Source organism: Camellia sinensis, chromosome 9 (genome assembly GCF_055761805.1).
Source record: "Camellia sinensis isolate YWXY chromosome 9, ASM5576180v1, whole genome shotgun sequence".
In the NCBI taxonomy this organism is placed as follows: Eukaryota; Viridiplantae; Streptophyta; class Magnoliopsida; order Ericales; family Theaceae; genus Camellia; species Camellia sinensis.
The window spans coordinates 128527458-128542419 of record NC_138969.1 but is presented as its reverse complement, the minus strand read 5'-3'; positions in this window follow the sequence as shown (position 1 = coordinate 128542419).

Here is a 14962-nt window from a genome sequence, read left to right as displayed (position 1 = left end):
GATTAGGGCACGTTTCAATTAGCATACCTTATGCTTGTATGTTTGCATCATTTATTTGTCTTCCATGCACCGGGCTCGGCGCATCATTTAAACTGCATTGTATTTCAATACCTCTTTGAATACATGTATCAAATTGTCGCATTCATATGACATCTTAGATAGCCGAGCCTATTTAGTTGCATTATTGCATGTGTTGCATTAGACATTTTATATAGTTAGGATCATGCATATTTCTAACTAGCTTTTGTTTTGGCTTGGAGTACATTGTAAGTTTTACGCTTTAGCATACTTGCATGAGTGTGAGTGTTGCCATGATAGCATGCTTGCCATTAGGCTAGGTGCTTACTTGATTAATTACATGAATGCCTGTGGATGAAGGCTTCATTGCTTGAATTGGGACAATTCATCAAAATGTGAGTTTTAAACCCACTTGAGGATGGCAAATCCGCGCTTTAACCTACTTGCGAGTAGCACTTTCAATCCATTTTTTAAAACAAGCATGAGTTGTTTTGTTCCAATTCTTGCGATTTAGCCTATACTTGTATGTTGTGCGCATCACATAGTAAAGTTAGCTAATAACTGGACAAGAACACATGTGCTTTTGAAACAACATATCATGCTTAGTAGAGGCTAATCCTTTGATCAGGCGAGCAAGGGTGCTCATTCCATGACCTTCCCCCCTCGCACCCAAGTTCCCGAGCCGAGGCAACTTTGGTGATGATAGACACGTGGCCTTTGGCACGAGTCAAGGTTTCCTAAATTTTTTCAAAATAAAATATTTAGGTGGCGACTCTATAATCTGACAAAGCAGTCCATTTTTGGCATTATTTGATTGAAAATCAATTTTTCAAAACGTTTGCCGGATTTGAACTCTTTGGTGATTTATCAGTTTTCACATTACACTTTGTAAAACTAGATTCAGAACTGTGACAGGAGTCCCAACTGTAGGAGACCAATTCATGCCCTCTCCGAAAGGGGGGCATGCGGAGAAAGTCCAATCTACACAGGTCGAATTCTGGGTTTTCCAGAATTCTGTTTGAAGCTCAAACTTAATGTTCGAAGGTCCAAAGCTCGTGTTTTTTGTACAAAAACATGGAAAGACATTACATAGCATGAGAATATAGGTAATTTGAGACCAATTTTCCAAAACCATGATCCAATTCTTAATTCACCTCATATTCTTCTTGAGAACTTCAAGACACATGCAACCAAGCTTCATAACTAAATGGATTATGCATGCATGTGCACTATAGACTCTAATACCATTTCAAATAGCACAAATGACGCTCATAATCATGAGCTCAACAAAACTATGCTTGCATGTATGATTTGGTCCTTAATTTTTAATATTTAACATGCTACATGTTTGATTATGCAATTCCATGGAAACTCTCTACACGCTTGGTTATATTGACTCATCATCATCAACTCAATTCTTGTTCTTGGTCACATGCTGTAGACCCGCCCGAACTTCCTCCGCGCGCCCCTCTTTCGGAGAAGGCGCGAATTGGGTTCTAGCAACTATAGTTCAGACTCATGTCACGGTTCTAAATCTAATCTCACAAAGTGCAATGTAAGACTGATAAATCACCAAAGAGTCCAAATCCAGCAAATCATTTTGGAAAATCGATTTTAATCAAAAAGCACCAAACATGGACTGCTTTGCCATATTTCAGAGTCGCCACCTAAATATTTTGTTTTGGGAAATTTAGGAAACCCTGACTCATGCCTAAGGCCACGTGTCCGTCATTACCAAAGTTGCTTCGGCTCGAGAACTTGGGTACGAGAGGGGAACGTCCTGAAATGAGAACCCCTGCTTGCCCGATCAAAGATCGGCCTCTACTAACATGATATGTTGTTTTTCAAAACACGTGTTCTTATTCCGGTTTATTAACCTAACTTACTATGTGATGCGCACAATACACAAGTATAGACTAAATCACTTAATTTGGAAAAAAATATTTCATGTTTGTTTTTCGAAAATGGTTTGAAGTTGCTACCCTCAAGTAGGCTAAATTGCGGATTTGTCACCCCCAAGTGGGCTTAAAACATGATTTGCCACAAACAAGTGGGCTTAAAATGCACATTTTGATGAATTGTTCCAATTGAAGCAATGAAGCCTTCATCCACAGGCATTCATGCAGTTATAGCAGTTAAGCAAATAGCCTCATGGCAACATACACATCTCATGTAGTATGATAAAGCGTAAACACTCACAGTATACTCTGAGCCAAAAAAAGAAAACTAGTTAGAAATCAATGCATGATCCTAGCTATGTTAAGATGCCTAATGTAACACATGCAAAATGCAACTAAATAGGCTCCGCTATCTAAGATGGCATATGAATGCAACACTCAATAACATGCTTTGAAACACGTATTCAAGTAAATATTGAAATTCAATGTAGTTTGAATGATGCGCCGAGCCTCGTGCATGCAGTACGAATGAATGATGCATGCATGCAAAGCATAAGTATGCTAATTGAAACATGCCCTAAAACTAACCATCAAAAGCTGGTAAATAAAAGGGTGAAAGACGTGGGGCTGGAAGACATTCACACACTCACGCACACTTATTACAGCATTTGCCCTCTCGACGGAGGGTTCAAATAATAGGCTAAGCTATGCCAAGCTACTTATTACAAAACAACTAATTAACTAACTATTCTAGCTAATTAATTACGACACATGATTTGAAATTAACTAACTATTCGAAGTTAGCTAAATATTACAAATTGAATTAATTATCTAAACACGTTCACTAACTAATAAATCAATTAAACGGCCACGAAGGATGAGGGATGTATGCATGCTCAGTTGTTTCTTCCCGAAAATCTGTCACATTACCACCGGTTGCCTCTGTTTGCATTCGCCTTGATTCCTGAACACCGGACCAATCTCCAGGTTGTTTCTGCTCCAGAATCAGAACAACTTTGAACCACCTTCAAGCTGGGGGACTATTGGCCACTAGGGGAAGCTGTAGGCCACTTAAAGTGGCCGGTCGACCACTTCCTATGGCCGGTCGGCCACTTGCTTCTGCACACCCCAATTTTGCTACAAACAGAGTACAAAAGGGGCAAAGTAAGGCATTTGCAGGGTAGGTGTGTATAACCACGCTCTTTATCATTCTCAAGCTCAAAGGAGTATGGTACTCAACTCTCGGGCCACCAATCGAGCATCACAATGCACGATGGCCGAGAAGCCAAGTGTGTACAAGTCAATGAATGCACAAATAGACTCGATGAAACTTCCACCCTATGATGCACGATCAAGGGTGTTGGTGACTAAGAAATAAGACACGTCTCATCACTTCAAGTATGAAACGTCTCTCATTTCTCGTGTTTGGATTAACGTCTGATCTAAACACATGCAATGCGACACAAACATGTTATCTTGGCATGTTTTACTTTGATTCATTTTGTTTACTCGTTTTAGATTACCGATTGATCCTTTAACCGGTTAAGTCCAAAAGTGAGAAGTCCTCTAAATAGAAAGACAAACCAAGCCACAAGCTTCTTGAACATGAAAGAAGCATCATGTCGTTGGTTAGTAGAAACCCTCAAGAGAAGGCTAAAACCATTAGGCATGAACACCTCAATTTCGTGCTCAAACCAACAAAGGGCTTAAGTCCACTTTCGAAAGTGATATAATAATGAAACGTGGAATGCAATGGCACATATTCCAGCATTGAAATAGGATGCTAAATGACATCAAAGCATGAAAATGATGCATGCAAAGCATACTCAGAGTCGAAAGCATTGAAGCTAGCAAGAGCATAACACTAGAGGCATGCAATACATAGCATAAATGACCAAACCAACCCCGGAAACAAGCCAAAATAGAGGCCTAATCATGCTAAAATGGGAGCCCAAAAATACTAGAAGAACATGTACACATGTTGGCCTATGAGCAAGGCATGATACACAACCCTCAAAAGCTCTGAAGAAGTGAAGTGTATGAGAGCGTGACTACACTATATACACTGAAATTATATGTCAAATTGTGCCATACCATGTAAACATCACATACACAACATGTTAAAGGCCCAAAACTCAAAGCTAGTCAAGGCCCTTTGCACTACAACCGTACTAGGCAATGCCCAAATGACCCTAACCATTCAAAAAAGATCTAAAGCAGGTCAAAATAGTGGAAAAAACGTGCTAGACCTGTAGCATAGATGGCAAGAAAAATAAGCTCATGCATTGGCTCACAAACAAGGCATAATGCTCAACTTTTCAAAAGCATTGAAAGAGTGATTTAAGTGGAAGTATGGCAAAGATATAAGCTCTGAAATTACCTACCAAATGATGCCATATCATGCACACATCACAAATATAGCATGCTAAAGGCCTCAAAACTCAAGACTAGTGAAGCCATTTACACTATAGCTATACAAAGCAAGCCCCAAAAGGCCAAGATCATTCAAAAAAGTCCTAAAGCATGTCAAAATAATGCCAAAAACGTGCATGAAGTATAGCTAACACATGCTAGAATGAAAGGCCAAAACACCAAGCATGCAATGCTAATGAGTGAGATTGCACTACAAGTGCTAAAACCAAGCAAGGGATGACCCAAAAAACCAAACTTAGAGCTAAAGAATGTCAAAATAATGCCAAAAACATGTTGGAGTGAAGCCAAAATGAGCTAAAATGGTGGGCTAAAGCATCATGCATACAAGGCTAATTTGCAAGATTACACTACAAGTGTAAGAAGCATGCAAGCAACAACCAAACCAGCCTAAAACAGAGTTAGAGCAAGCCCAAAAAGTCAATAAAACATTCTTGAACTAAGCTTAAAAGAAGGAGAAATGCATGCTCATTTGGTAGGCCAACAAGACATGCAAATAAGACAAGAGGAGAGGGGACCACCCCCTCCCATTTTGGACCTCAAAACCACCTTTCCACCACTTAAATTCCTCTGAAATTCAGTGCTTAAAGGGCCAAAAAAAGATGGTTTCAAAAGCCTAGGAAGTTGGCTCAAAAGGCTTTACAAGCCAAAGAGCAAACGGAGAGACAACCCCCTAACACAAAAGGGGCTTAAACTACCATTTTAGGACTGAAAAACAGAGTTTTTTTTCAGTTCAACAACACCCCAAAAAACAGCTCCATAGTGGTTGAAAACTATGGTAAAGCAAGCATGCAAAATAAGCTAAAAGGGAGAGAGTTCTTACCCTTGAAGCACAGCTGCAAAATGGCCAAAATTCTGAGCTTAAACCAGCTTTGAGAGCTCAAAATAGGCTCCAAGGGATCTCAGCCCAATGGTGATCAAGTTTGATCAAGGATGCCTAGGCCAAGGAGAGGTGTATCTCCAAGTGTATCTCTTGTATGCACACAAGGGCAAGAGAGAGAGCAAACTAGAGAGAAAGGCTGAAATTTAGCTCTGACATTTCTAGAGAGAGAGGACTTTTTTAGAGAGAGAGGCTCCCAAAATTGCTTAACCTTTCAATCTATGAGATATGGCTCAATATATAGCAATATATGAGCATTGGGTTGAAATATCTGATTTGGAAATATCGGAAGCAGTGTGCAACAGCTGGAAAAGAAATATCTACAAATTCTGGGCTTTTTGGAAATTTCAGGCCGACCGGCCACCTTAAGTGGCCGACAAGAACTATTTTTCGACAACATGTGGCCGGCATGCTGCATAAGTGGCCGACACACTCCCATAGGGGCCGGCAACAAAAATCAGTCCTAGTCCTCAACTTGAAGCAAGCACAACTCCTTCATCTGGATGCCTTTTCACGTCATTCTTGTGTGAAAATTGAAGCCCCGAAAGTAATCTTTCCAATGATGGCAACCTCACATCAAAATTCTAAATGTTCTAAGAGATATCCCTCTTTTAGTGAAGACTGCTCAGTTTCGGTCTAACCGGATTGATGCCCTACTTCAACCAACCATATCTCCCTCATCTGGACTCGGCTTGACGAGATTCTTGAGTGCAAAATGAAGCCCCATAAGTCTTTTTTCCAACGGTGGTGGCCTCATAGCTGAAATCCGAATGTACAAATGGATAGGCCTGATTTACCAAGGGCTGCTCGACTCTCCTTCTTAACGGCTTAAGCCCAACTTCTCCCCCAACTTGGTTTCTTCCCTCTTCTCTTCTTTTCCTCAACTCCAAACCCCTAAACAAGGTATTTTGCAAGATTTTTCAAAATTTTCACCTCTCTTTCATTCATTTCCACTTTGTCCTGGCTCGGTTTACCGAAAAGCGTGACATTTAATAAAATGCGAGCGTCGGAACATCGTAGAATCATTTTTCAAAAACTATTTTGAAAGGGAGGGTTTCAAGGTCTAAAATCTTTTGATCAAGATCATTTTAGTCCAAAAGAGGTATGAAGTTGGGGATTTGACATCTCTCCTTGCCGAAGAAATCGAACCCTTACACTGCACAACTTCCATCACCAAATAAACCATCAGTAGTGCCCAAGTCTTAAGGGCGGTCAAAAATGGGGTGTCTACAGTTGCCCCTCTTTGACAGAGCTTGAAAGTCATGAAATGATGTGAGTGAATGTCAAAGCCCAAAGACGACCCATTTTTGACAAGACCGAAGACTTGGACAAACAAACAAAATAAAGATAAATAAATAGTTGCGCCCCCAGGCTGCCTACGTATCCCTTTCCAAGGAATCAAACCAACGTAGTTCAGGGGGCTGAATGCAAAATGATGCACAATAATATGAAACAATGCAGACGATATGCAATGCAACGAAACAATGCACATGATATACAATGTAATTGAATTAATCAAACCACAAGCAGTGCAAAACCACACATATATCATAAAGGGATGGAGATGCAAAATCAAACTACGTTTAACATAGAAAAGGTGACGGAACCCTCAAACCACAATCCTCTTAGTGGAATAGGTGTGTGCACATGCAGAACTGTGTGTTTCGCAGAGAGACCACAAAATGCAAGTAATTGGATGGCATGACATCAGTGAGGAATGATCTACTATGGAAAGATCATGAACCTACATGCTGAATGCAACAAAACAAACTACAATGCAATGGATGCAATGGATGTAGTCAATAAGACACGTGGCAAAACTACATCTTGCCTAGAAAAGGCATGGACACAAACAGACCACGTCTAACACAGAAAAGGTGCCGAAACCCTCAGACCACAATTCTCTTAGTGGAATAGGTGCGTACACATTATCACAAAACCATGCTTGAACGAAGGAAATGCATGGGCGCATGCCAAACAAAGCTTAATATAGAAATGATGCAGGCGATAAAATGGAAAATGTAGTAGATGCATGCAATAGATGCTATTCAACACTTATGATAGATACGATGATGCAGCTAGGAAGTGATGTTCCTGAAAATACCTTACAGGGGCAATTGGTGATGACTCACCATATGCTGCTGGGGATCTTCCTCTTTCTGGTTGTGCTTCCAAATCGCAAGTACTACTTTTCTCCCTAGCTATGGCCGCAGCTTTCCCTATTCTCCAACAGGGTGACAGACTAGGTTGGTTCACTATTCAGAATTGAGGCGCACACTCGCTACCTCAACCTATGGGGCTGCCACACAAATTTCAAGCCGGGGATACACCCCTGGGTATTTAAACCAGACTTTAGTCTCGGAAATCCCGAACCTTTGCGTTCTAGGCATCGGCCATTCGAACTCTAGTTTCCACCGTCTTAGTTGATCTCCTAGGAACTCACCGCAAACATAGGCAGGTGGCCATACCAGACCATCGGAAGTCGTTCGGCACGACAAACATCAAAGAAATTGCACATTTAGAGGATTTAAGGTCTCCTAGACCAGAGAGTGCACAAGACAATGCGAGTGAGAATGAATGCACAAAGCAGTGCTAACAAGATGCACAAAATAGTGCTAAACAGGTTGAAATGCACAAGTCAGTGCTAACAAGATGCACAAAGCAGTGCGATGCAATAGTGAATGCACAAAATAATGCTATACATGTGCACAAGACAATGCGATGTGGATTAAATGCACAAAAAAGTGCAATGCAATGCACTAACAAGTACAGGTAAGGTGCACGATACACTGCACTAACAAGTGCAAGTAAGGTGTGCAAGATAACGCGATGCAATGCAGTAACAAGTGCAGGTAAGGTGCGCAAGATAGCGTGACGCAATGCACTAACAAGTGCATGTAAGGTGCGCAAGATAGCGCGATGCAATGCACTAACAAGTGCAGGTAAGGTGCGCAAAATAGCGCGATCAATGCACTAACAAGTGCAAGTAAGGTGCGCAAAACAGCGTGAGTGCAATGCACTACCAAGTGTAGGTAAGGTGCGCAAAACAGCGCGATGCACAAGAAAGTGCGAGTGTAAATGCAGGATTTTAAGGTCTCCTAGACCAGAGAGTGCACAAGAGAGTGCAATGCAGGTGCACAAGACAGTGCGAATGAGATATAATGCACAAGAAAGTGCGAGGAATGTGCACAAAAACAGTGCGATAAAATACATTTTCTATGCAAGTGAGGTGCACAAAAAAGTGCGATAAAATGCATGTTCTATGCAAGTGAGGTGCACAAAAAAGTGCGATGAAATGAATTTTCTATGCAAGGATGGGTGCATTTTCTATGAGAAAGATATGAGCATTTTCTATGCAAGTATGGAAGGGTGCATTTTCTATGCAAAAGATACGAGCATTTTCTATGCAAGTATGGAAGAGTGCATTTTCTATGCAAAAGATACGAGCATATTTTATGCAACATGGAAACCATATTCTATGCATCAGACAAGCATATTCTATGCAATATTCAGCTCAAAAGGGACACACCCTGTTCATACTGGCGAGAGGTAACATCTGCATGTAAAAACCATAGGTGCTTCTTAGACTGCCATTCTAACTTGAAGCAGGCTTACACTTGGGATTGAGATACACTCATACTCCAGAGAAAGGTGAGGCCTAAGAAGGTGCACTTGGAATGCAGTCTCAGAATTTGTTGAAGTTGACACACACTCAGATGCTCCAAATTTTCCCTCTTTTCTTTTGCTTTGCAATCTGGAACCTATATAGCTTCAGATAGGTCCTGGTTTTACTGTTCTCACATGACCTGGGTTGAACCCTGTAGTTCATGAAAGAAACAATCATGTTTTGCACATATGCGGAGAATGGCACAGCACTCTAGGCACAAAAAGATTTGAGAAATGAGTTTTTAACTAGGTATTGAGCCTATGACTGACCACAGCCAAAACGACTCAACAAAGACAAAATGAAGGTAAAATAACCTAAACATATCTATTAACACTCGAAACGACTCAAAACAAGAATCGAAACAAACTAAAACAGCAAACACGACACTCAGACGTATTCCAATGGCAAGAGACTTCTCGGCTCACAAGGAGCCGTAGACGTCCCCGAACGCCCCGGGAGGGTGAGTCCCGTTCTGTTCATTTGTGGGGTCACTACAGCTCGGACTCTTAAATTGTCACGGTTCTTAATCTGAACCAAAGAGTCCAAATCCGGCAAATCGTTTTGAGAAACAGATTTTTGAAAAGAAGTGCCAAACGTGGACTGCTTTGCCAGATACAGAGTCGCCACCTAAATATTTTTTATGGGGGATTTTAGGAAACCCTGACTCGGTGCCAAAGGCCACGTGTCCGTCATCACCAAAGTTGCCTCGGCTCGGGAACTTGGGTACGATTGGGGAAGATCACTTCGTGAGCACCCCCACTCGCCCGATCAAAGATCGGCCTCTACTAACCATGATATCTGTTTTTGAAAACGTTATGTGTTCTTAAACCAATTATTAGCCTAGCGTTACTATGTTATGCGCGCAGCAAACAAGTATAGACTAGATTGCCTAATTTGGAAATAAGCATTGCATATCCGTTTGTTCTAAAAAAGAAAATGCTTTGGAATTTGTTACTCGCAAGTAGGCTAAAACACGGATTTCAACGAGCTTTCCCAACTCAGACAATCCAACCTTCACCCACAGGCATCCAAACAGTTTATCACATAAACATCTAGCCACATGGTAAGCATACTGTCATGATAGCATTCACACGCATGCGACATGCTAAAGCAGGAAAATACTTACATCGTACTCCGTGCCAAAACAAAGAACTCGTTAGTAATCAATGCATGATCCAAGTCCATGTTTAAGTGTCTAATGCAACACATACATGATGTATTTAGAGTAGGCTCGGCTAACCTAAGCATGGCATGTGAAATGCTGCAATTAACAAGTACTCAACTTTGGAATTGAAATACAGGTGCAGTTAGCATGATGTGCCGAGCCCGGTGCATGTAAGAAAAATGTATGGATGCACGCATGCATAGAATAAGGTATGCTAAATTAAACATGTCCTAATACTAACCATCATAAGTTGGTAAATAAAAGGGAAGAAAGAAGTGGGGTTGGAAGACATACACACACTCATGCACACTTATTATACAATTGCCCTCACTCGGAGGGTCCGAATAAATATTACAGTCCGAATAATAAAAACAAATAAATTATTACAGAATTTCTAATTAATTATCTGAATAAATGCAAGAAGAGAAGTGGCCACGGCCCCTGCCTTGGGATGCGCGAATGATGCATGCTCGAACCCGTCTCGCCCAGAAAGTCCGCACCATACCATTGCTGCCTCTGTTGTTACTGCCTTGCTTCTCTGAAAAATGCCAAAGTTTCGGGACAGGTCCCTTGCACACTGTAGAATATCATCGGCTGAAGGAAATGCCCACCGGCAATACATAATTTCCACCGGCAGTTAATGAAGCCCTCGGCCCATGAAGGATTGCCGGCCGACACTGAATGATGCCGGTCGGCAGAAACTTCCTGCAGAAGACAGTTTTGACAGCAACAGAGGGCAAGCAGTGTATGGCATGGAATTTTTAGGCAAATGTATGCATGGACACACTCCCTATCATGTAATGGACTCAAGGGAGCATGGCCCTCGACCCTCGGGCCACCAATTACGCATTTCGATGCATGATGGCCAAAGAGTCAAGTATGCATTTCAATGTCAAATGCAATGCACACAAAACATACAAGGGACCCAACCTCAATCATGATTGGTCAAGAGGCGAGGCAATGCACAACAATGCACATGCGACCTAAGCATGCAAGCAAACATACAAACATGCAATACAACTACATGGCACACACAATGCTAACAACATAACATGCACAACGCATTGAGACATGGCATACACAATGCAAGATGGGCTTACACCAATACAAGTGGACCTCAGCCACACTCACATAGGAGGCCATAAGATGAAAATGAAGTGCCTCGAAATGCGTGCACACGGGCACACAAACCGAGGCAATGGCATATGCAATGCAATGGCTAAAATGGCATATAGAATGCAACATGGACTTATACCAACATGAGAGAGCCTCAGCCACGCTCACATAAGAGGCCGATGGATGAAAATGAAGTGCCTCGAAATGCGTGCACACGGGCACGCAAACCGAGGCAATGGCTTGGAAAGTGATATGCAAACATGCTAATGGGATTTCAGCACTGAAATGTGGGGGAAAACAGCCCCGAAATTAGGCGAAAACACACCCGATACATGGAATCCCTCCCGAAATGCAAAATTAGGCACCCGAAATGGCCTATAGCTATACAAAGCATGCATAATTGGTACATGGAATGAAAAGACCGAAGCAAGACATGCCCAAAATAAGCATTTTACCAGTACAAATCATGGCCAAACAGCAAGCAAAGATAGGCCAACAATGGCATGCAAAAATGGCCCTAAACATGAGGTTATGAAGCAACTCACAGCTGCTAACTCCAAACAGGTTAGGGCCCTTCAACAACATTGAAGAGGGGCCAAAAATATGCACATTTACAGAACTGTAAAAACCCCAAAAATAAACATAGATATGGTAAGCTCTTATCCAAGAAAATGGGCCAAAAGGTAGCCAAAGAGACAAGTGGTATATGCACAGCCCAAACTGAAAAATTCCCTTCTACAACATTGAAGAGGGACCAAAAATAAGCATATTTACAGAACTGTAAAAACCCCAAAACAGTATACAAACATGCTAGAAATGCAATGCAAAATGAGGCTCAAAAGAGGCTATAACATGAGGTATGCAAAGCATTCACCAAACGAGCAAAGGCCCTTAATAAAACATGTTAAGAAGGTCAAAATAAGGCCATTTCTAGGCCTGTAAAAATACCAAAAACAGAAGCATGATAGGCTGCCAAAGCATGCAAAAATGGGGACCAAAGAGAGGATATAACATGAAGTGGCACATGGAGGTCCCAAAAAATGTTGATCCCTTCTTCAATGTTTAAGAGGGGCTCAAAATAAGCCTATTTACAGTTTACATCATACTCCAAAACAGATCACGTATAGGCCAAGAATAACATGCAAGATAATGGCATTTAAGAGGGGTAATGAAGCAAGTGCAATCTACTGTCCTCAAACAGCAAGAGGTCCTCAATCAAACATGAAGAGGACCTCAAAATATGATGATTTACAGTTTGGGTCGGAGCCCAAAAATGCAAGCAACTATGGCTTAGATATGAAGCAAGAAAAGACTAGAAAAGGGAAAAGGAGGACTCACCCTTGAAGACCAGAAAACCAGCACCTCTTGGACCAAGTTTAGGTGCTCCTAAGCTCTGGAGAACAGCCTCAAGTTGCTGCAATGGAGTAAGGATGCCTTGTGCTATGAGTTGATGAAGAAATGGCCCAAGAATAAGGGTGTTTGATGGTTGAATGGGAGAGATATGGTGAGAGATGAATGGATATATGTATGTATATATCAGATATATCTATATATCTCTGGTTTTTTGTTCCAAAAATCCAACCTCTACAATGGAGGAGGAGAGGCCCCTTATATAGGCAATGCTAAGCTTCTAAGACAAGCTTCAAAGGGGCAAAGGGGTTTAAAGGGGAGGTCAAGGCTTGTTGGAGAAGCTTGGACAGCTGGTAGGCTTCTTGAGGAAGCCAAGATAAAGGGTCAAGCCTTCCTCAAGAAGCCTTGAGCAAAGGGTGCAAAAGAGGGGTCCAAAGGTGGTCAAGGGTTCAAAATAGCAACAAATATGCACAGGGGGGTGTGCTGGTGCATTCCAACTGGCACAGCTGGGATGCACCAGTCTTGGAGGGTGCAAATGGTGCAAACCGGCCAGAAAATTTGGCCGTCGGCCAAAATAAAGTGCCGGTCGGCATAATATTTTGCCGGTCGGAAAAATAGATTGCCGATAGATGATTCCAAGGTCAAAAAAACGGCCGGTGGATATGCAAATTGAAGCCCCGGAAGTTAGCTTTCCAATGGCGCAAACCTTGCATCAAACTTCCTCCTATGCAAAAAGTTATGCCCTTTTCGGTGAAGCCGCGCAGACTCGATCAAATCGGGATGATGCCCAGCTTCAACCAATCATATCTCCTCCACCCGGACTTGGCTTTGGGAGATTCTTGAGTACAAAGTGAAGCCCTGGAAGTCTTCTTTCCAACGATGGTGGCCTCATAGCTTAAATCCAAGTATGCAATTGAATAAGCCCGATTTAGCGAGGGCTGCTCGATTCTCTCCTACCCGGATTCATGCCGAACTTCTCCCAGACCAGTTTTCTCCTCTCCTTTCCTCTTTTCTTCAACTCCAAACCCCTAAACAAAGTGTTTTGAAAGATTTGCCTCTCTTCTAGCTGAAGAAACTGATTCTTTGCCCTACACATCTCTCAACACCGAGCAAACCATCAGTAGTGCCCAAGTCTTAAGGGCGGTCAAAAATGAGGTGTCTACAGGAGCCCACAGCTTCTCCGAGTATTGTTTCCCACCCTTTCTTATTTGTATTCCTCACATCACTCGGCCCTCAGGCTCTATTTTTCTGAAAAAGCCCTTTCCTCACTTTTCCTCTCAGCGCATATCTCTCTATTCTTCAATCTCTCTGATTTTTTATCCCTCCCCTGGGTGGTTGATGGATAAACGGGAAGTTGTGGGCTCTTGCCCTGGTATTCTACCAGATGCTTCTTCTTTCGCTCACATCTAGTGAGTTCTCTCATAGAGGGGTTGCGGTGTGACCAGATGCGCAGTAGATCTGCAACTGACATCGGTTGACGATACCCCTAGCTTAGCTTGATCGAGGTGAGTTACAGCATGTCCCACCAGCCAGGTATACAATTGATTGGTCTCACAGACATTGCATTTTCTACGTCCCCATTCTGGGTCAGATGCCAATTTGAGCATGATAGTCTAGATGAGGGAATAGAATATCCCGCTCCATTTCCTGTTCGTGCTTCACACTTGGCTTGATACCTCACTGGAGGATATGAGAGAGCTTTCGGCCGTTTGCTGTTAGCTTCAGCTGTGCCCTTTCTAGCAAATACGGTGCCCTTTTCGGCAAGTATGGTGCCCTTTTCTGGAAAGTACGTTGACAACGGGGAAAAGACAAAAAACCTGACTCAACTGTGCCCCTAGTTCATCATTTTGACCATTTTTTTTGTTTTGGCTTTCTACTAAAACAATTTTGACCAACATGAAAGTTAGATTAACATGCTTGTTCAATTTTCTGATTTGAAATCATGCAACTCAGGTTGTGAGCACTGAAAATTTTCCTTTTTTGGGTCCAAGACATGGTCCAATTTTGGAAAAATTGATTAAGTTTTGAGAGAATTAGTCAACCTCATTAAAAATTCTCAAAAACTATTTTTGCAAATGGTCACTGCTCAACCAACACGGAATCTACTCTCGAGATGCATAACCTCAGATCCGATCTTGAATTGTCTTGCAACTGAATCATGTAACAGGACAGGACAACCCAATTTGAACGAAGACAAGCCAATTCACACATGGATAGGATAGCCGAGTTGAACAAGGGTAAACCAATCAACATGGATGAGCCAAGCAAGCTAAAAAAAAGATTGGGGCCAAACTTCAGGATGAAGTTGCCTGCGTATCCCAAACATAGGAATCAGGCCTAACGTAGTTCCGGGTTGAGGTTCACTCGGGTGTTGACGCTCTCCTTTTGCACTCTAACTTTTGCCAAGGCCACCCTTCTGGGTTTTCAACCATGCAAGC